The following is a 23,723-nucleotide window of genomic DNA, read 5'->3' on the forward strand; positions in this document are numbered from 1 at the left end:
GATTCTTCAGAGAACATCCTCATTCCTTATCAGTCCATCTAATTTTCAACATTCTTCAGTAGCACAACATCTCAAATGCTTCGATTGTCTTCCCATAGTCTATGTTTCACTACCATACAATGCTATGCTCCAAACATACACTCTCAGAAATTTATTCCTCAATAGAGTTCTCTTGGCCTTGAATGCCATATTTGGCCAGTGTTAGTCTGCTTTTGAGGCCCTGCTTGCTCCATCCACTATGGATTATTTTGCTGCGCAGGTGATAGAATTCCTTAACTTCGACTACTTCGTGATCCCCAATTCTGATGTTAAGTTTCTTGCTGTTTTCATTTCCGCTACTTCTGATTATTTTTATCTTTCTTCGGCTTACGCTCAGTCCATATTCCGTACTCAACAGACTGTTCATTCCATTCAGCAGATCCTGCAATAAGTTCTTCTTCCCTTTCACTGAGCATAGGAGTGTCATCAGGGAATCTTATCAGTGATATCCTTTAAGCCTGAGTTTTAATCCCACTCTTGACTCTTTCTTTATTTCCATCATCGCTTCTTTGATGTGTAAATTGGACAATGGAATGAAAGACTACATCACTTTTTAACCTAAGCGCGTCATTTTTGGTCTTACAGTCTAACTGAAGACATGTGCGGAAAAATGGGTAACCTTCAAATGTAAAAACTTAGAGGTAAATGTTGCCGTCTGTTACTGGGTACGGGAACTATCAAATTTGACTTTGGTCTCACCCCTAAATGTCCTAATGTGACATTTAGGGGTGAGACAAACGTCAATTTTCGTTGTTCTCGTACCCTGCAGCAGATGGCAACACTTATCTACAAGCTTTTACATTTGAGGGTTAGCCCGTTTTTCCACGCATGTCTCCAACTGTTCCCTCTTTCCTCTTGCACTTTTGTATATTACCCATCTTTCCCTGCAAATTACCCCTATTTCTCCCATCATTTCAACATCTTGCACCTTTTTACATTGTCGAATACTTTTTTCAGGTCGACAAATCCTGTGAACGTGTCTTGATTTTTCCTCAGTCCAGCTTCCATTATCAAACGCACCGTCAGAACTGCCTCTGTGGTGCCTTTACCTCACCTAATGTTCGACCCCGGTAGCTGAGTGACAGCCGGCACGGTAGCTCAGCGTGTTCGGTCAGAGAGCTGGTTGGCCTCTGTAATAAAAAACTGAGTGCAAGGATCAAGAAACGAACTTTAACAGATGTCATGTGACGTCCGCAACGACCAATACAACGATCAACAACGAACAAAACTGGAAAAAAAGTTGTCAGCGCGACAGAATGTCAATCCTAAGGGCCTGGGTTCGATTCCCGGCTGGGTCGGAGATTTTCTCCGCTCAGGGACTGAGTGTTGTGTTGTCCTAATCATCATCATTTCATCCCAATCGACGTGCAAGTCGCCGAAGTGGCGTGAGATCGAAAGACTTGCACCCGGCGAACGGTCTACCCGACGGGAGGCCCTAGTCACACGACATTTACATTTTTACCTCTCCTAAGGCCAGACTGATCTTTATCTAACAAATAGTCAGTTTTCTTTCATATTCGTCTGTATACTAGTCTTGTAAGCAATGAAATGCATGAGCTTTTAAGCTGATGGTGCGCTAATTCTCCCACTTGTCGGCTCTTGCTATCTTCGGAACTGCGTGGATGATTTTTCCGGAAGTCACATGCCATATCGCCAATCTCATCCATTCTGCACTCCAACGTGAATAGTCGTTTTGTTGCCACTTCTCCCAATGATTTTAGAAATTCCGATGGAATGTTATCCATCCCTTCTGCCTTATTTGTTCTTATATAGTACAAAGCTCTTTAAATTCTGATTCTAATACTGGATCTCCTATCTCTTCCTTGTCGACTACTATTTCTTCTTATATAACGTCATCAGACAAGTCCCCCCCCCCCCTTTCATAATGGCCTTGGACGTACTCTTTCCACCTCTCTGCTCTGTACTCTTCATTTAACAGTGGAATTTCCATTTCACCCCGAATTTTACTGGCCTTGCTATTAATTTCACCGAAAGTTGTCTTGTTTTTATTGGGTGCTGAGTCACTTCTTCCGACAATCATTTTCTTTATTCAATTTCTTCACGTTTTCCATGTAACCATTTCGCTTTGGCTTTCCTGCACTTGCTATTTATTTCGTTCCTAAGTAAGTTGTATTTCTGTACTTCAGAATTTCCCGGTACATTTTTGTACGAGCATCAGCTGAAGTATTTTTTTTCTGTTAGCCATGGTTTCTCGCAGCTACCTTCCTTGTACTTATCGTTTCCTTTCCTACTTTTATGATTGTCCTTTTTAGAGATATCCGTTCCTCTTCAACTGAACTACTTACTGAGCTAATAATTATCGCAGTATCTACAGCCTCATAGAGCTTCAAGAGATCTCTTCATTCCTTAGTACTTCCGTATCCCACTTCTTTGCGCATTAATTCTTCCTGACTAGTCTCTTAAACTTCAGTTTACTCTTCATCATTATTAAATTGTGATATGAGTCTATATCCGCTCCTGTGTGTGTCTTGCAATCCAATAACTGGCCGTGGCCGTGCGGTTCTAGACGCTTCAGTCTGGAACCGCGTGACCGCTACGGTCGCAGGTTCGAATCCTGCCTCGGGCATGGATGTGTGTGATGTCCTTAGGTTAGTTAGGTTTAATTAGTTCTAAGTTCTAGGTGTCTGATGACCTCAGAAGTTAAGTCGCATAGTGCTCAGAGCCATTTGAACCAATCCAATAACTGTTTTCAGAATCTATGCCTAACTCGAATCTTCCTGTATCTCCCAGTCTTTTCCTAGTATACCTTCTCCTCCGGTGGTTCTTGGACATAGTATTCGCTATTTCCAACTGATATTTATTGCAGATGATGTCAATTAGTCTTTCTGCTCTCTATCAAGCTCATATTCTCCTATAATCCTCATTCCAATCCGTCATGATGATTTTCATCCTCCCTTATTTTCATAATCCCTCATGATGATTTTCATCTCCTTTTATCTACTGAGTTATCTATTCAGTATCCTCATATACTTTCTTTCTCTCTTAATCTTCTGCTTATGACGCCGGGACGTATAACTTAACTGTTGTTGTCGGTCTTGGTGAGCTGTCAGTTCTTAAGAGAACAAACCCATCACTGAATTGTTCACAGCATCTCACTCTCTGCCCTACCTTCTTACTCATAATAAATCATACTCCCGTTATACCTTTTTATGTTGCTGTTGATATTACCACATACTCGTCCGACTAGAAATCCTTGTCTCGTTCCCATTTCGATTCACTAAATCTCAGCAAATCTAGATTTGGCCTTATCATTTCCCTTTTCAGATTTTCTGGTTTTCCTACCACGTTTAAACTTCTGACATTCCGTGTCCCGACTCATAGAACGTTACTTTTACGTTGGTTTGTAATATTTTTCTTATGGTAACCTCCCCCTTGGCTGTGCTCTCCCAGGGATCCAAATGGAGGATTAGCCCGGAATCTTTCGCAAATGGAGAGATCGTGCTGAAAGTTTTTCAATTACAGGCCACATTTCCCGTGGACACACCTTATGTCTCTTTAATGCCGTGGTTTCCATTGCGTTCTGCATCCTCAGGCCGTTGATCATTGCTGATTTTCCACCTTTAGGGGCAGTCTTCTATCCCAAGGGCAAGAGAGTGCCCTGTAACTCTATCCGCTCCTCCGCCGTCTTTGACAAGGCCTTTGGCAGAACGAGGGTGATTTTTTTTATGCCTGAAGTCTTCGGCCGTCCTTGCTGAAGACTTTTATTCAGAATTTAAGCAGGGGCGAGATTCGAACCCGGTATCGAGGACATATTGATTACTAGTCAAAGAACGGTGCAGAGACGTAAGCATTACAACACAACAAAAACTCGTCGTAGCTACTTCTTCTTCCCTTCCTAATATTGTGTTTAGTCAGTTAATTTGTCTTTGGCGATGTTGTTCGTGTGTGTTCCTACAATGTGTATTTTGATTAGCTTTGATATTAATTAGTAGCGGACTAAAGGAAATACGGTCTGTAAATATATTAGAGAGCCTTGGTGCTATGGTTCTGGGTATTAAGCGCCATAGCATTCCTCAAAAGTCCATTTTATTCATAACATTTGGTACGTCTAATTCGAAAGCAAATAAAATGCAATTTCAGGCTGCTAATAACATAGATTATATTTCTTGTGTATAATCGGAAACGACATATATATTGCTAGACTAATTGGTGACAGTTGTTTTTTTTTTTTATTTGGTTTCCGGTGAAGCTCGTTTTACCAGATACATTGGTGACAGTTCCGATGACGTTTCACCCCTTGGAGTTTGTTGGGAGCAGGGGTGGCAGTGGGAAGGGGACCACATAACAGTGGTCGAAACGACGAATATTGGTGTCCGATCGACATTATTTGAGGTGGAATAATACTAAGAGTGAAATTTCCTGGCATATTAAAACTGTGTGCCGGACCGAGACTCGAACTCGGGACCTTCGCCTTTCGCGGGCAAGTGCTCTACCAACTGAGCTACCCAAGCACGAAATCTCATTCTGGAAACATCCCCCACGCTGTGGCTAAGCCATGTCTCCGCAATATCCTTTCTTTCAGGAGTGCTAGTTCTGCAAGGTTGCAGGAGAGCTTCAGAAAGGTTTGGAAGGTAGGAGACGAGGTACTGGCAGAAGTAAAGCTGTGAGGACGGGGCGTGAGTCGTGCTGGGTAGCTCAGTTGGTAGAGCACTTGCCCGCGAAAGGCAAAGGTCCCGAGTTCGAGTCTCGGTCCCGCACACAGTTTTAATCTGCCAGGAAGTTTCATATCAGCGCACGCTCCGCTGCAGAGTGAAAATCTCATTCTGAATACTAAGAGTGCTGGTGACAGTTGACCAATAGAGCTGGCTGTGGGAGTGAGGGGTTAGTGGGTGACATGTAAGATATCTGTGTGAAATGCATGGGACAATTTTAGGTAAACGTTGAGAACAGGACCCCCGCATGGGGACGGGCACAGGGATTACCTTTGTTATTAGATCTGTGTCATTCAGCAGCCATGGCTGGATAAACAGCATCAAGTTTACAATAATATATAAAATAAATGCAATACTACAATCTGAATTGTCACACGCAACAAAATTAAATAATAAGACAGTCAGTACTAGAAGAGGTTACCTGGGAAACAACTGATAGTAGATTATATTTGTGCTTTATTTCGTCGTCATTGACGGGTTAGAGGTGGGAATGTGTGACACAAAAGTAAATAATGGGCTAACAACGAGTAATCAGCCAGTAATGCAATAAAAAAAATCATTTGTTGCATTGATATCGCAAGTGCATTGACGTGCCTTCACAAGGAATCTATATTATGTGCTTCCTCGTACAGATAACTTCGTTATCAACCCTCTCCTGATAAGGTTACAAACACGACAGTGCAGCATGAAAGTACCCAATTCCTAAACGACAGGGAGGTGAGCTACGATAGCTGGTGTCCTTTCTCATTTGGGTTTTCGAACTGTGAAGCAGTAAGCTGAATTGCTCTAGAGTAAATTTATTTAGCAGTAGACGTATAGCGCACGTAACAACTTTGTTTACGGTTGTACTGTCATCGTTAAACACAAGCAGACAAAGAAATGATAAGCCCACACCGTTATTGATCGAGTATCAGTATCCATAAGTGAACAGGAAATGATAAGATTGTACGTAGCTTCAAGTAGCTATTACCATCTGAGACTTACTGGAGAAGAGCGTAAACAACGGCATTCCATTTTCATATTCATAGTTAATGATTTACATCAAAACATTCAGTGGTGCTGTGCACTTACTGCTTTTACACGTTTTCGTGTTTTCAACGATGTTTTCTGCTTGGTGATGGCTGTATTACAGTGTTCAGTATCAATTTTCTTATGTTTTCATGCCAGCAATGGCGTATACTTTCCTGGTTAAATAGCATGTATGCCACGTGAAGTTTTCACAACAGACATTTTTCCACTGTGAAGATAGTTCGTGATCGAAACTGGTAGTGAGTAAATGTATTGTAAGACAGTACAGTGCGTATCATCTTACTTTGTTTGTTCCACTTGAGTGAAATAAACACACTGGGCATGATATTTGTCACCGACAGAGGATGCGCGCAAGTCTTAGTACGGGAAATTGCAGCTTTGTCGGGTATCATTCCATTGCTGTCTTTTCCTTATCTTAGCATAAAGAACCATTTCTAGTCACCAGTAACGATACAGGATGGGATTGTTTGGTGTTGTTCACGAGCCAATTGCTGACGAGCAAGCAAGATGCACACACGACCACCCGCTGACTTTTTTGTTTGGAGCATGCGGTACCCATACACAGATTTTTAAATCTTCCCCATTGTATGCAAATGTCATGCGATGGTGGAAAGATCACAGTTCATCATACACTACTGGTCATTAAAATTACTACACCAAGAAGAAATGCAGACGATAAATGGGTATTTATTGGACAAAAATATTATACTAGAACTGACATGTGACTACATTTTCACGCAATTTGGGTGCATAGATCCTGAGAAATCAGTACCCAGAACAACCACCTCTGGCCATAATAACGGTCTTGATGCGCCTGGGCATTGAGTCAAAGCTTGGATGGCGTGTACACGTACAGCTGCCCATGCAGCTTCAGCACGATACCACAGTTCATCAAGAGTAGAGACTGGCGTATTGTGACGAGCCAGTTGCTCGGCCACCAGTGACCAGACGTTTTCAATTGGTGAGAGATCTGGAGAATGTGTTGGCCAGGGCACCAGTCGAACATTTGCTGTATCCGGAAAGGCCCGTACAGGACCTGTAACATGCGGTCGTGCATTATCCTGCTGAAATGTGGGGTTTCGCAGGGATCGAATGAAGGGTAGAGCCACGGGTCGTAACACATATGAAATGTAACGTCCACTGTTCAAAGTGCCGTCAATGCGAACAAGAGGTGACCGAGACGTGTAACCAATGGCACTCCATACTATCACGCCGGGCGATTCACCAGTATGGCGATGACGAATACAGGCTTCCAATGTGCGTTCACCGCGATGTCGCCAAACACGGATGCGACCATCATGATGCTGTAAACAGAACCTGGATTCATCTGAAAAATGACGTTTTGCCATTCGTGCACCCAGGTTCGTCGTTGAGTACCTCATCGCAGCCGCTCCTGTCTGTGATGCAGCGTCAAGGGTAACCGCAGCCATGGTCCCCGAGCTGATAGTCCATGCTGCTGCATACGTCGTCGAACTGTTCGTGTAGATAGTTGTTGTCTTGCAAACGTCCCCATCTGTTGACTCATGGATCGAGACGTGGCTACACGATCCGTTACAGCCATGCGGATAAGATGACTGTCATCTCGACTGCTAGTGATACGAGGCCGTTGGGATCCAGCACGGCGTTCCGTATTACCCTCCTGAACCCACCGATTCCATATTCTGCTAACAGTCATTGGATCTCGACCAACGCGAGCAGCAATGTCGCGAAACGATAAACCGCAATCGCGATAGGCTACAATCCGACCACTATCAAAGTCGGAAACGTGATGGTACGCCTTTCTCCTCCTTACACGAGGCATCACAACAACGTTTCACCAGGCAACGCCGGTCAACTGCTGCTTGTGTATGAGAAATCGGTTGGAAACTTTCCTCATGTCAGCACGTTGTAGGTGTCGCCACCGGCGCCAACCTTGTGTGAATGCTCTGAAAAGCTAAGCTAATCATTTGCATATCACAGCATCTTCTTCCTGTCGGTTAAATTTCGCGTCTGTAGCACGTCATCTTCGTGGTGTAGCAATTTTAATGGCCAGTAGTGTATTTTACAGATCTAGAGTACAATGACGTGCAGCATTGCGGATTAATGCGATTAAACGATCTTCATGAAACCTCGAAGGTCTTCCTGAACATGGAGAATCACTAATGTCAAAACGATCGTCCTTAAACTGAGAAAAGTAGTTTTTGCCTTGTTCTGCCCAGTGGCATTATCCTAATACACAGCGCAAATGCTTCTGGCTGCCTCTGTTGCCGCCACCCCTCTACTGAACTCAGAAAAATACGTCGGAAATGTTCGATTTCTCCGCTTGGCACTCCATTTTCTAGCGTCCACAGCCCTGTTCGCGATCTCCAAATTACAAAATGACAATAAGTTAACTCAAATAGCAACAGTGAACTACAATAAAAAATGACAATTGATAAAAAAAACCATAGCAACCTGAATATCAACATGCAAAACAGAAACGCTACGAACTTATGCACAAACTTAATCGTTACCATAAAGCTACGGAATTGTGATAACGTTCATTGCTTCGTTTCGCATTCTGCTCCAGATAGTGCCAGGCATTTGCAGTGGGCTTAAGCTGTGTAGTTTAGTGGACCAGTCAATCTGAGAAAAGGCACCTAAGTGTTCGTCAAATTACGGACGTATGTTCGAAGCACTGTGAACATAGCTGTTGTCATCTTGGAAGGTTGGATTTTCCACATCGCACTCGTCAAGAAGATATAGAACGCAGGCCAACGTTGGGTCACTGAGAATGTTAAAGTAAACGTCTTTATACGTGTTCACGGTAAATTGAATTAGTGGGCCCAAATGATGATACCAAAAACATCATTGAACATCTGTGGACCATCTCTGGCCTGAATTTCAGATGCACGTACTGCGGCCACCTTGAGCCGTCGGTAATATCTTCGCCTTCTTCCTTTCGTACAAGGCAAAATCGCAAATCGTCGGACCGTGCCATACGCATCAAGTCAACTGCTGTCCAGTTTCTGTGTTGCTTGGACCAATGAAGACGTGCTGTTGAATGTACCGCTGTGAGAAATGGCCGTTTGCGAGGTACTCCACTTCAGATGTCCATCGCATCCAGTTCCCATCATAGTGTTCGTTCTGAAACTGGTTGACATGAACCTACATTCACGGGCAACATCAATTCCTGTCGGGTTTGAAACAGATTATCACTGATAAAGCGTGACACTCGTCTCTAGTGCTGTAAGTAGGCTGTTTAGATTTTTATATTGGTAACGCCACGTAGCGCTCTGTATGAAAATCACTGGCTGTGCTGTGTGCAGTCGGTGGCTGGGTGGCATTGTTGTATTATTCGCTATTGTAGTGTTGGGCTGTTGGCTGTTAACAGCGCGTGGCATTGCGCCGTTGGAGGTGAGCCGCCAGCAGTGGTGGATGTGGGGAAGTGAGATGGCGGATTTCTGAGAGCGGATGATCTGGACGTGTGTCCATCAGAAACAGTACATTTGTAAGAATGGATGACATGAACTGCTATATATTATGAACTTTGAACATTATTAAGGTAAATACATTGTTTGTTCTCTATCAAAATCTTTCATTTGCTAACTATGCCTATCAGTAGTTAGTGCCTTCAGTAGTTTGAATCTTTTATTTACCTGGCAGTAGTGGCGCTCGCTGCATTGCAGTAGTTCAAGTAACGAAGATTTTTGTGAGGTAAGTGATTTGTGAAAGGTATAGGTTAATGTTAGTCAGGGCCATTCTTTTGTAGGGATTTTTGAAAGTCAGATTGCGTTGCGCTAAAAATATTGTGTGTCAGTTTAAACACAGTCATTTATAAATTTTTTCTAAGGGGACGTTTCAGTGCCTTACAGTTAGAAGCCTATTATGACCACTGTTCTTACGCCGTTTTTCAGGGCTCCGAGTGGTACAACGTTTTCCGTAGCCACGTTGCACAGTCCGTGCTAGTACATTAACGAATCTGGCAGCTTCATACACAGCGTGGTTATGAGCATGGCGGTAATAATTTCTTTATGGCATTCTGTCACGTTCTTGCGTAGGTCATCTTACAGCGCTCATTCCACACAACCATCAGGCACGTACAGGTCATTTCATTGCCGTAAATTACGTTAGTGGTAGAGGATAACCTGACTGCCTGGTACCACCTTCACATCATTTCCATATCTAAAACACCCAGTGTGCTCTTTCTTAAAGGTGACTAATATTTTGTTCAGTCAGCTTATTAAGACTGTGGCCTTGAGACAGCCCAAGATGCTGATCGCTCCATCGACTAGAAAAGACCTGGTAACCATGTATGTGTACTAGAGTGTCCATTATTTTCCGGGTAGGCGTGTTTGTTTATTAAGCACATAGGATATACAGCGAAGCTAAGAAAAAAATAGAAGATTTTGAAATGGGATGTTACAGAAGAGTGCTGAGGATTCGATGGGTAGATAGGATAAGCAATGAAGAGGTACCGAATCGAAGGGGGCAGATGACGTCGTTATAGCTCATCTTGACCAAAACAAGGAATAACATGACAATACATTTTGAGGAATCACGGAATATGGTATTGGATGTAAGAGTCGGCGGATAAAAATCGTAAAGGAAGGCCAAACTCTGAATACAGTACCGCGTGTTCCAAAATGAATTTCGGGGTTTTAAGGCAGCAAGAGGGAACAATAAGACTGGAAGACCAAGAACGAAGTGCTTGGATTGAAAAGGGATGTAAGACACGGATGCAGTCTTTCGCCCTTACTGTTCAATGTATACATCGAAGAAGCAACGACGGAAACAAAAGAATAGTTCAAGAGTGGGATTAAAATTCAAGGCAACAGGATATCAACGACAAGATCCGCCGATGACATTGCTCGTCTCAGTGAAAATGAAGAAGAACTAAAGTATCTGTTGAATGGAATGAATAGTCTAATGAGTACGGAATATGAGAAGTAGTACAAATGAGCACAAACATTAAAATTGGTGATGATGAAGCAGACGAACTTAACGAATTCTGCTATCTGGATAGCAAAAAACTGATGACGGACGGGGCAAGGAGGACATAAAGAGCAGATTAGCACTGGCATAAAAGGCATTCCTAGCCAAAAGAAGTCTACTGGTATCAAACATAGGCCTTCATTCGAGGAAGAAATTTCTGAGAATGTACATTTCGAGCACAGCATTGTATGGTAGTGAAAAATAGACTATGGGGAAAGAACCAAAGTATTTGAGATGTTGCGCTACAGATGAGTGTTGAAAATTAGGTGGACCGGTAAGACAAGGAATCAGGAGGATCTCCACACAATCGGCAAGGGAAGGAACATATGGAAAACGCTGACAAGAAGAAGGGAGAGGATGATAGGATATCTGTTAAAACACCTAGGAATAATTTCCGTGAAGAAGCTGTAGAGGGTAAAAACTGTAGAAGAAGACAACGATTAGGATACATCCAGCAAATAACTGAGGACGTAGGATGCGAGTGTTTCTCTAAGATGAATAGGTTGGCAAAAAAGAGAAATTCGTACTAGGCCGCATCAAACAAGTCAGATGACTGAGGACTAGAAAAAAATTCATCACAGTGAACTTATAATTAAAAATAGTACATCAAATGAAAGAACAACTCAAGAAGTTTTGTTTGTATACCTGTGCACATGTCTCCGAAAAGGGAAGAGTACAGGACGACCAAGAGTGTCTGAAGAGCGCACTGAACGAGTGAGAGTCTGTCACGCATAGCCCCAAGTAATCAATTCAGAAGGCTGGTCTTGAATTAGCAGGTTCAGTGATGTCTATGCGGAGACTTTTAAACAGACTCTTACTACTACGTCTTTATCGTTTGCAGTTGTCACAAGCTCTAAAACGTACAAACTACTTTTACGTGCAAACTTTGCAAACGAAATACTGCTGTATGACGATGAAGATATTCTGGATCGTACCGTCTTCAGAGAGGAATTGACATTTCACCCAAGTGTCAATGTGAACACACTTAATCTGCGCATCGGGGGATCAGTAAATCCCCATCAGATGGCAAAGTTGCCGTGAGATTTCGCCTAAATTGTATGTTTTTGTGCCATATGCCCACGGAAGGTTTTGTAGGTCTTTGTCTTTCGGTGAAGCAACTAATTGGTGCTTCTTATGTAGATACTCTAGAACTATTGCTCTTTCCTCGACTGAACGAAGCTGAACAACAGAACTTTATTTGACAGCAAGACTGTGCGCCGTCTCACTGGTATAACTCAGTACTCGATTGGTTAAACGATGTTCTACCCGACCGCTGAATTGGCCGCAAGGACGAACGACAGAGCTTGATTCGCATGGCCTCCACGTTCAGCCGCTGTGACGCCATGCGATTTTTACCTACGGGAGGTCATAAAGGGTGATGTGTACGTGCCTCTCCTGCCAGACGATCTGCTCGACTTAAGAAACAGGACTGAAGTAATTGTTACAACGATTAATCCAGACTTACTGATCAAGGTTTGGGAAGAAACCGCCTATCGTTTCGATATGTGCCGTGTGACGAATGGAGCACACATTAAACACTTGTAAGATAAACTGTTTGAGTTTCTTTTTCATTTGATGTATTATTTATAATTGTAAGTTGTATGTAATAAATGCTACAAACTCTTAAAAGCCCGATGTTCGTTTTGAAACACCTGGTATTCAGGTTGCAGTAGATACACAGAGGAAGAGTTTTGCACAGGATAGATCTGCATCAAACCAGTCTTTGGATTGAGACCTGCAGCCTTAATATGCTTTAAACAATTTGAGCTGTCTATGGCGAGAGCTTGAGCCGGATTGCATCTTAAAATGTTCGTACGCAAAGAGCGGGAGGAACACGTTATTTTGATTTTCTAAGACACTGTGGCATTAGGAAATGCCAAGTCGCAGACGTAAAGAGCCAAACAATAGGCACAAAAGAGCTTTAAAATCCACAGGTTCTGGCAATAGGCTTTCGGGAGGTGAATTAACGGTGAATGAAAGTGATAAAATTGTATAATACGTTATAAAAACAGCTAACAACCACTAATAACTCCAGCGTGCTGAGTGCAGTGGGACAACAACTCTGATGCAAAAAAAGAGACAGCCAGAGTTGCGACTAAAATGGATGTTTATTTAGTCGGCGATCGGTTTCGAGCTTTGTTCGTCAACGAACATTAGTTGGATCCGTACACATATGTATCCACTTTATTTACTACTGTTTTGGATGAACAAAAAAAATGGTTCAAATGGCTCTGAGCACTATGGGACTTAACATCTGTGGTCATCAGTCCCCTAGAACTTAGAACTACTTAAACCTAACTAACCTAAGTACATCACGCACATTCATGCCCGAGGCAGGATTCAAACCTGCGACCGTAGCGGTCACGCGGTTCCAGACTGAAGCGCCTAGAACCGCACGGCCACACAGGCCGGCTTGGATGAACATTTTACTTGGTAATCATTAGTTGGCTCGAGAATAGGCATAGCCCGAAAACGGTTACCGTCGAAATAAGCACTCATTTTAGTTGCATCTCTGTGTGTCTTTTTTTGCGTCGTATTTAAAAACGTTTTTGTTTAACCCTCCGTTATTCGCGCGAAAATTCGGGACTGTTCACTCGGGCGGATGACAGGTGTCATTTGTATATACGGTCTATTTTGTAACATCCAAGTGATAAATTTTTGGCTACAGTGCGACGCGAGGAAATTATGCCTGTAACAGTTATAAACATTATCTATTCGGCATATGAAAAAATAGTGAATTAATTATTTATATAATATTCTATGATGTAATTAGACATATCGATGTGTATCATACAAAGTCAATGATAATTGTAAATTCCTTTTATGATCTGCGTTTGTCTTCCTTTCTTTTTACCTTTTGTTGGTTGGCTTTTGTAGACTGCGGACGCATATCAAACTGAGGTCTGTTAAGAAATTGTAATTATTTGTTAATTATTACTTGAAAATAGAGTTCATTGTTATTATAAACATGAGTGAATAATTATTTGTATCTTTAATTCCTCTCTCAGTAAGCATTATCTGTGTTAATTATTTCTTTCCTCTGCAAGGAGCGCAGCCATTGATGATAGCGATTTGTATCACGTTCTTGTCTGTGTTTTCCTTAGAAACAAATCAAATGTTTGCTTGATGAGGTCTAAATAGTGCACAATATGAAAGTATAGTTTATAGAATTTAATAATCATTTCACATACTTACTTGTTTGGTCTAACCGAGCGAGGTGGCGCAGTGGTTAGACACTGGACTCGCATTCGGGAGGACGACGGTTCAATCCCGCGTCCGGCCATCCTGATTTAGGTTTTCCGTGATTTTCCTAAATCACTCCAGGCAAATGCCGGGATGGTTCCTCTGAAAGGGCACGGCCGACTTCCTTCCCCATCCTTCCCTAATCCGATGAGACCGATGACCACGCTGTCTGGTCTCCTTCCCCAAACAACCAACCAACCAACCATCTAACAATAGAAAGTCTCTATCAATTGTCTGCCGCCATCTTGACAATTATCTCAGTGGCAAATTCAAATTACGCAACACTGCAGACATAAATGCTGAACGTAATACAAATGTGTCAAAATAAATGTGCACCGGTGGTCCCGAACTCATTTTAATGAAAATAATTCGAATCAGATTGGTTCTTTAAAAACAGTGCTCATAGCACGATCGTTATAACAAACTTTTCTAGCTGATGTATGGAGCCGAAATTAAACGCACGAGTTGCCAAGAATATTGTTTCAGGTAACATACGTCAGTGTTGTGCGCGGCTGATATTCTGTGGTTTTAATGATCATTTTGCTGAAGATAACTGTTTCCATCATAATCCATAGTTGTATAGAATCTGTTGTATGAACTGTGATTTAGTGACACTTACACAACTTACAGACAACACTTTAACACGACGTTAACTTGGAGTTCTTTAGCAACTTGATCAAATCTTTAGCCGGGAAAAAAATTATTTAGTAATTACTCAATGTAATAAAATAAGATTATCATTTCCATTTACAAATTAATTAAATACCAAACCACTGAATAACACAGCGAACGCCACAATTTTTATACTTTGAACGGTCTTTATGGCTGTTTTTATGATTTTTTAATTAAATCTAAATATAGTACATTTAATATTCGTATACAGTATAATATAGTCTAACATTTGAAACAGTTCGACCATTCGAAGAACAATATCTTCAGCTGAATTACTGGCATTACATGGTCCCTCTGTTTGCTTACCGAGGTACGGTTCTAAATTAAAAGTGTAAGCTGGTTTTACATCAACCAAAGCAAACACTTTCAACCCATACTTTGCTGGTTTGCTAGGGATATATTGCGTGAATGGAATGGGCAGTTTCCTCTAAGTGCCAAAAGATATTCCTCAACAATAAGATATTCACTAAGTGAAAAATGTTTTTGGCAATTGTTCGTGAATAGTTCAAGTACCTCTCTGATAGGAGCCAACTTGTCAGCCTCTCTTTGAACACCTCAATCACGGATATTATCGAACCTAAGATCCCAAAGAAAGTAGGTGTTGACAGATGTGAAAATTACCGAACTATCAGTTTAATAAGTCACAGCTACAAAATACAAACGCGGATTCTTTACAGACGAATGGAAAAACTGGTAGAAGCTGACCTCGGCGAAAATCAGTTTGGATTCTGTAGAAATGCTGGAACACGTGAGGCAGTACTGACCCTACGACTTATCTTAGAAGAAAGATTAAGGAAAGGCAAACCTACGTTTCTAGCTTTTGTAGCCTTACAGAAAGCTTTTGACAATGTTGACTGGAATACTCTCTTTCAAGTTCTGAAGGTGGCAGGGGTAAAGTACAGGGAGCGAAAGGCTATTTACAATTTGTACAGTAACCAGATGGCAGTTATAAGAGTCGAGGTGCATGAAAGGAAAGCAGTGGTTGGGAAGGGAGTGAGACAGGGTTGTAGCCTCTCCCCGATGTTATTCAATCTGTATATTGAGCAAGCCGTAAAGGAAACAAAAGAAAAATTCGGAGTAGGTATTAAAGTCCATGGAGAAGAAATAAAAACTTTGAGGTTCGCCGATGACATTGTAATTCTGTCAGAGACAGCAAAGGACTTGGAAGAGCAGTTGAACGGAATGGGCAGTGTCTTGAACGGAGGATATAAGATGAACATCAACAAAAGCAAAACGAGGGTAATGGAATGTAGTCGAATTAAGTCGGGTGATGCTGAGGGAATTAGATTAGGAAATGAGACACTTAAAGTAGTAAAGGAGTTTTGTTACTTGGGGAGCAAAATAACTGATGATGGCCGAAGTAGAGAGGATATAAAATGTAGACTGGCAATGGCAAGGAAAGCGTTTCTGAAGAAGAGAAATTTGTTAACATCGAGTATAGTTTTAAGTGTCAGGAAGTTGTTTCTGAAAGTATTGGTATGGAGTGTAACCATGTATGGAAGTGAAACATGGACGATAAATAGTCTGGACAAGAAGAGAATTGAAGCTTTCGAAATGTGGTGCTACAGAAGAATGCTGAAGATTAGATGGGTAGATCACATAGCTAATGAGGAGGTATTGAAAAGAATTGGGGAGAAGAGGAGTTTGTGGCACAACTTGACAAGAAGAAGGGACCGGTTGGTAGGACATGTTCTGAGGCATCAAGGAATCACAAATTTAGCATTGGAGGTCAGTGTGGAGGGTAAAAATCGTAGAGGGAGACCAAGAGATGAATACACTAAGCAGATTCAGAAGGATGTAGGTTGCAGTAAGTACTGGGAGACGAAGAAGCTTGCACAGGATAGAGTAGCATGGAGAGCTGCATCAAACCAGTCTCAGGACTGAAGACAGCAACAACAACAACAACAAGACATCTTAACAGAAACCTGAATCGGTTTTCACTTATGCGTAAATAACATGATTCAAGTCCATTTCCCCTTGACTTATCCCACAATTTCGATATACTCTTCCTAGAACATCTCAAAGATCCACACAGATATAACAAGCCAATGAAAGCTGTGATGTCTATCGCATCTGTTTCTTTAGCATCCCTTTCCATAGAGAAGTTACCATGAACTTCACTGATGGATGTATTAGGGCATGCTTATTATGTTTTCATCCAAGAACAAATTCAGAATTTCTATTTCTGGCTTTTTTATACGAGCTTGATTTTTTGGTCCAGGCAAATGCGTAATAATATTACAGGATCTGCTTTTACCAATGGCAGGATATTTATTTTTCCTCTGTTTAGTTATTCCACCTTTCTCTAAAAGAAATGCATCCTCTTGAGTTACTTCTTCCTGTGACTCACATTCATCATTCTCTGGCACTTCTTGTTCTGTTCCTGAGTCAAGACCGCTTTCATGAACACAGTCCTCAATCTCTGAGTCAGCGCTATCACTGTGAGCATCTTCATCACTCAGCTCATTGAACCATTCCAACCATACATTAGGATCTCTACTAAACTCTGTCCGAGGTTTTTTGCTTTTGACATTTCTTTCACAATCTAAAAATAAAGAGAATACTAGGTAACACGGAAGGTAACCGCAGTCAGTATCATTAAGTCCAAATTTACGCACATGAAAGATCGATTGAATCGAGGAAACCAATAAGTAATACAGACTTACTTCGTTTCAGATTGTGGCAGCAGAGCTCGCGCGGATGACTGGTGCCCTCCAGACTATAATAATGTTTCATAAACAATGCATCTTTCTTAACTGAAAACCAATAATGATTGGAGCTAACTGTTGGAGAGATAACAGTAAGGTACTGAAAATGGCGCGGTCCCAGTCCTGCTCTGTCAGACAAAATTGAGCGGGAAAGTCAGGTGGATGACGAGTGTCATCTGCGCGAGCGATGGAAGGTTAACACATTTTATTGTTCCTTGCCATTACTGGTTTCGAACTTTTTATTCATCATCAGATGTCTGCACTGCGGGACGAAATGTCAATCAGATGGTGGGTGTTTGGCGTTCCATGGTGCTCTGTAATGAAAATATTTTAACTGATAAGCATTCACGAACGGAATGCATAATATCTGTTTAGCATAAGTACTTACTGTTGTGGGTTGGCAGGAGAGCCAACACCGGGTACTAGAGGAAGCCGAAAGTCACGCATTTTAGCTCACGCAGTCTGGCGTGAGGTCTGGAACAGGACAAGGAATTTAGACTTTAGAAAAACGGACGTAGCTGGTGGAATACTTAACTTTAATCCATTAATGATAAGCGTCGCTCTTGACGGTACATGATTACAGTATCAATAGTAACTTGTACTGGCGCCTTCCTAGGTCGTAGCAAATGACGTAGCTGAAGGCTATGCTAACTATCGGCTCGGCAAATGAGAGCGTATTTTGTCAGTGAACCATCGCTAGCAAAGTCAGTTGTACAACTGGGGCGAGTGCTAGGAAGTCTCTCTAGACCTGCTGTGTGGCGGCGCTCGGTCTGCAATCACTGTTAGTGGCGACATGCGGGTCCGACGTATACTAACGGACCGCGGCCGCTTTAAAGGCTACCACCTAGCAAGTGTGGTGTCTGGCGGTGACACCACACTTACTGTGAACGTGTCCTGATTACTTCCACAGAACAGTAAAATGTGTTAAATAAAAACATCTTTACGTTAGTGGTTGGTAGCTGTTATTACAACTGCCTTCTAATACAACCACAGAGCCCTCACAATGTCAATTACTAATAAAATAATTTGATAATATAGCATTACTTTCTGAAGAAATATTAAGGCTAACATCCCACTGAGAATGAGGTCATTATAGATAATAATAGGAGTGCCGTATGACCCAGCGGGCAAGTCTTTCAATTGGACGCCACTTCGGCATTTCGGTAACTGGGATACACAGAGGGTCACACATCCAAGCTCTGACTGGGCCCTGTGATGCTTAACTTCAGCGACTGGTGATGAATCTATGTTTCCGAAGCAGCAACGCCGTTGGCTTTCGTGATAGATGGTGCAAAAGCTCGATTTGGAGATAGCTGAGAACGGAAATCAGAGGAACCATCCAGAGATCTGCCGAAAGAGGTGTAGGAAAAGCAGGTAAAACTTAAATCTGGATACCAGATGGGAACTTGAACCATCGCCCACTGGATAATGAGTCCATTGTCATGTCACTGCACTACCTCGATCACTGCATTACTTTCTGTGAAAAGGGAAGGATACCAGCAAGATTACTGACAAACTAGTTTATAAAGGTAGTTGATTTTTACTGTGCACCGTTCGTGACTGGGACAGGAAAAGAGGGAAGTGAAAATGGTAAACAAAGTACACTTCGCCATGCACCACAAGGTTGATTCTGGAAAGTAGATGCAGATGTATATACTTATAAGCGCCACTAGGAAGATTTTCAAAATGTTCTTTTTTATGTATGTGGTACTGCACACGCCAGTACCTTCGACGGATTGTAAGCAGAGGAGAATGAAATATTCTTACAGCGGCAGGGAGAATGAGAACGTCCGGGCTGCTTATCAGAAGTAGATAACGAGCAAAGACGTCGGTTGTGCGAACTCAGGAAACTGGCGGTTAATCTCCGCTCCCGGAATAGCGCGGGAAATGCTTTCTGCCTGCTGTGAATAACGCCAGACACGAGTATTAAACTATTGACAAGCTACACGGTGATTTCGGGCTGGGTTAGAGATGTTATCAGGAGAATAATATTGACAAGTGTGTTAGAAATAACTAAAGAATCAGAGAGTGATAATGAGATTTTATAGAACTGTTCGTCACAATGAAAATGGATAGAAAACGTTAGCTGTAAGCATGGAACACGCCTATCTCACTACTGACTACTAGTGTTAGACACATACGGTTGCTGTCAACAAGTATGGGCCTGAAGATGATGTTGAAACAACATCGAAACTAGTCGCCAATAAAACCAACACCCTAATACCGCTAGAGGATTTTCGTATTTTTTTAACATATAATTATTGCGAAGGTGTATCGACTCAGCATTTCTAATTAGTTTTCGTCTTTTGAAGGAAGATATACTCAGTCTTTTGACCTTGTACGTAAGAAACTAGATCACTTTAATGGAAAATGAGTTTACAGCTGTAATCCATAGCATAATTGTACTGTTTACTACATCTGTAGCATACGACGTTAACCAAGACAAAAGTTTTTTTCTTCATGTATTCAAAATTTCGTAGCAGTTCTTAGTGAGACAAAGAAGAGAACAATACTTTTTCGTCTTATTTGCTAAACAAACCGGGTTGATGTTCATTGGTACTTAAAGTGTCTCAGATTTGTCTCCTGTTTAACATTTGCGAGTCGCTGTGTCTCCATTATTACAGTATTTTTGCAGTTCGTCTTTTTATTTAGCAATCAGTATTGACGAATAGTCAGTTCAAAGAATTCGTTCACAGCTCTGGGAAGAATAATCGACGATTTTCAGTACAAGCTTCCTGAAGTGTTAATTATCTTCTGGGATGGCAAATTGTTACCTCTATGGGGCGTAAGAAGTTCGGTGGAAGAATGACTGCCGATTTTTATTACTTACGAACACAAATAACAACTTCTCACTGGGCCGTAACGAGGCAGTTCCTCAGGGAAGCAAGCTTCAGCCTTTTTGCCAGCTCTTCAAGATTGGGATCTAATTTACGAGGTACAAATGAAGTGCTGTGACAGAACAGCTTCCAATTCATGTCGTCTTGCGCGATTTTAGAAAAAAAGAGCTATTACTCTTTGCATTTCCCTACCATGCTTAGTAGCTATTTAGTAGTTTTGAAATCTTCATTGGAAGCGAAAAATCATGAATTTCCGAGCGCCCCACATCTTCCATTTTTAATAAGATTAAAAAAATTGTAGATACATTGCTCTGCAACACTTAAGGAAGAGATAAATAAAGTGACGTATTAACTGCTCGGTGGAAATGAATGAAAGTGCAGGAGCATGTTGCCAGAGGTCTACTAATCGTGCACAGAAGTTTAGATATCACCTTGCGGGAAGTCACGGTGACTATAGGGGGCTGGCCCCAGAACACGAGGCAGTTGAAGGAACGAGAAAAAAAGTGTCAATTAGCCAACACTATGATGGTGTTCTTTATTACCACGTGGCCAGAGACAACATTTGGATGACTTCTCGTGGAAGAATTATCGGGAAACTCGGAGCAGGACCACTGAAACCCAGAAGTTTGCTACTGCTCACAGTGCTGTTTCACGTGCATGGGCAGCGTTCCGAGCCCCCACAGGCACTGCTGTCCGAAGGAGGACAAGTCAACTGCAGCAGCAGATGGCCACTGCATTGTGAAACAGGTAAGAAGGGGCCCAGGCCAAACAACGGGTGCAACTGCGACCACATTTAACAGGAATGCAAAGCACGAAATTTGACGCTTCTCTGTGGCACAGCGAATGCATGAGGGTGGTGTCTTTACCTGGCGACCAATACGTTGTGTTCCGTTGAGAATCGCACGTCAGTGGCAACTTTTGCAATGGTGCCAAGTGCATAGGGACTGGGCCAACGAGGAGGGGGGCGCGTGTTCTTCTCAGATGAGAACAGATGCACCTGAATGGTGATTCTGGACGTACCCTCATATAGCGAGAGGTGGGAACGCAATGCACCCAGGAACATTCTCGAACATATTGTTCTGGTGGTCCAGGTGTTATGCCGTTGGGAGGCATAGTTTTGCACCGTTGTATGCAGTACAGTCACCAATCACCATTATTGTAATACTGTACTCCTCCCTGAGTGATGATTCTGGACCTAACCTCATATATCGAGATATGGGAACACGTAATGCACCCAGGAACATTCTCGAATATATCGTTCTGGTGGACCAGGTTTTATGGCATTGGGAGGCATAGTTTTGCACCATTGTGTGCAGTACAGTCACCAGTCACCGTTATTGTAAAACTGTACTTCTTCCTGAGTGGTGATTGTGGACCTACCCTCATAGAGCGAGAGGTGGGAGCACATAATGCGCACAGGAACATTCTAGAAAATATCGTTCTGGTGGTCCAGGTGTTACGGCGTTGGGAGGCATGATGTTGTATCATTGTATGCAGTATAGTCACGAACCACTATTATTGTAATACTGTACTCCTCACCCATATGCACTCGGCTCTGACTCCATCTTTATGGATGACAGTGTTCGACGGCATTGAGCAGCGCAGTGGAGAAGCTCTTGGAACGAGAGGATATTCAGCGAATGGGCTGGCCTGCCCATTTCCCCAACTTAAATCCCACTGACCAGGTGGGGAAACATATTGCAACGTGTCCACACGCATTGACGACCATCCGGCAGTTGCCAACCGTGCTGCTGGAGGAATGGAAAGCCCTACCATTAGAACTCCTTACTAACCTCATGGCCACCCTGGGAACACGTTGCGAACTATACACCAATATCCGTGGTGATCAAACATCGTATTACGAATCATGTCCTGACTTTTTTAATGTTGTCGTGACTTCAATGTAATTCTTGCCTTTGAATATAATTGCGGTTTTTGTTCGTTTCATTGCGTATTTCAATTACTCGTTCCTTCTGTACGATACTGCAACGGTTCTTTCCCTGTATGGTCGAAGTTTCATAATGCTGTGTTACTTGGCAGTGGCACATCATGCGCTAGTTAATTTCATCCTTAAGTTTTGCCCACTAATGTATACTGACACACGTGAAAAAGAATTCGTTTAATATGACTGGCTGGGAGTCCCTAACGAGGGATGTTCAGCCGCCTGTTCGGAAGTTCATGCAAATGGACACCACTCTGGTGACTTGCGAGCACTTAACCTACCCCAGAACTGCTGTCACGGAAAGGGGCCCTATAGTTTGACGCGGAATTCGAACCAAGTGCCATTCCTGGCATATCTTCTCATCATTAAGTGGTTAATGCTAGCGTAAAGGCAGACTGAAAAATTTTCCTGATCCGAATGGGGTTCGATTACGGAACCTGCTGGTATCCAATAATTTGTGCTACCACTTTTTTCCCCTTGTTTTCTTTATACCCATATATCTAGCTACCTGTCTATCTACCAGTTTCTTCATCTTCCGCCATTAGTTGTGTGCGGGTCGCACGACCCACCTCAAATTACATTGATGAAAACCTCACTTACATTTTTTATTATAGACGGTGATTAGAGCCCTGACCAAACACGTTGAGCTGTTTTGCGTCCCCAGTAAACTATTAACTCCGACATTTAAATGATAAAAAATAACCGAATCTCTCGCATTATTTTTTTTTTCTAGGTGTCCCGCTAAATATGCAGGAGAACTATTCTGAAATTTGAGAAGTAGGACTTGCAGTAGAAGTGAAGCTGTGAGTATGGGCCATGAGTCGTGCCCGGATGGCTCAGTATTTGAGAGATGATCAAACCGATTTTATCTAAATTGCTTTAATATCGTCGGGAACGTATCAAGAAGACGCATATAAAATCAATCTCTTAGTGGAACACCAAAAAACGAGGTAGACAGCATTATATTTGGTGTAAATCAGTGCTATGGGCAAAGAAGCACTGCAAGACATTCATTTGCTCATTGTGACATCCCAAGTAATATTCTGGCTTGGACGCAGACGTAAATCGAGAGTAGTTCTTTTACACTGGAGAGCCAAAGAAACTGGTACAGCTGTCTAATATCGTGTAGGGCCCCCGCAAGCACGCAGAAGTGCCGCAACAGGACGTAGCATGGACTCGGCTAATGTCTGAAGTAATGCTGGAGGGAACTGCCAACATGAATTCTGCAGGGCTGTCCATAAATCCGTAAGAGTGCGAGGGGGTGGAGATCTCTTCTGAAAAGCACGTTGCAAGGCATCCCAGATACGCTCAATAATGTTCATATCTGGGGAGTTTGGTGGCCATCGAAAGTGTTTAAACTCAGACGATTGTTCCTGGAGCCACTCTATAGCAATTCTGGACGTGTGGGGTGTCGCTTTGTCCTGCTAGAAGTGCCAAAGTCCGTCGGAATGCACAATGGACAAGAATGGATGCAGGTGATCAGACAAGAAGCTCATGTACGTTTCACCTGTCAGAATCATATCTAGACGTATCAGGGTCCCACATCGCTCCAACTGCACGCGCTCCACACCATTATGCCTTGAATAATCCCCTGCTGACACGCAGGGTCCACTGATTCATGAAGTTG

Source organism: Schistocerca cancellata, chromosome 1 (assembly GCF_023864275.1).
Source record: "Schistocerca cancellata isolate TAMUIC-IGC-003103 chromosome 1, iqSchCanc2.1, whole genome shotgun sequence".
Taxonomy (NCBI): domain Eukaryota; kingdom Metazoa; phylum Arthropoda; class Insecta; order Orthoptera; family Acrididae; genus Schistocerca; species Schistocerca cancellata.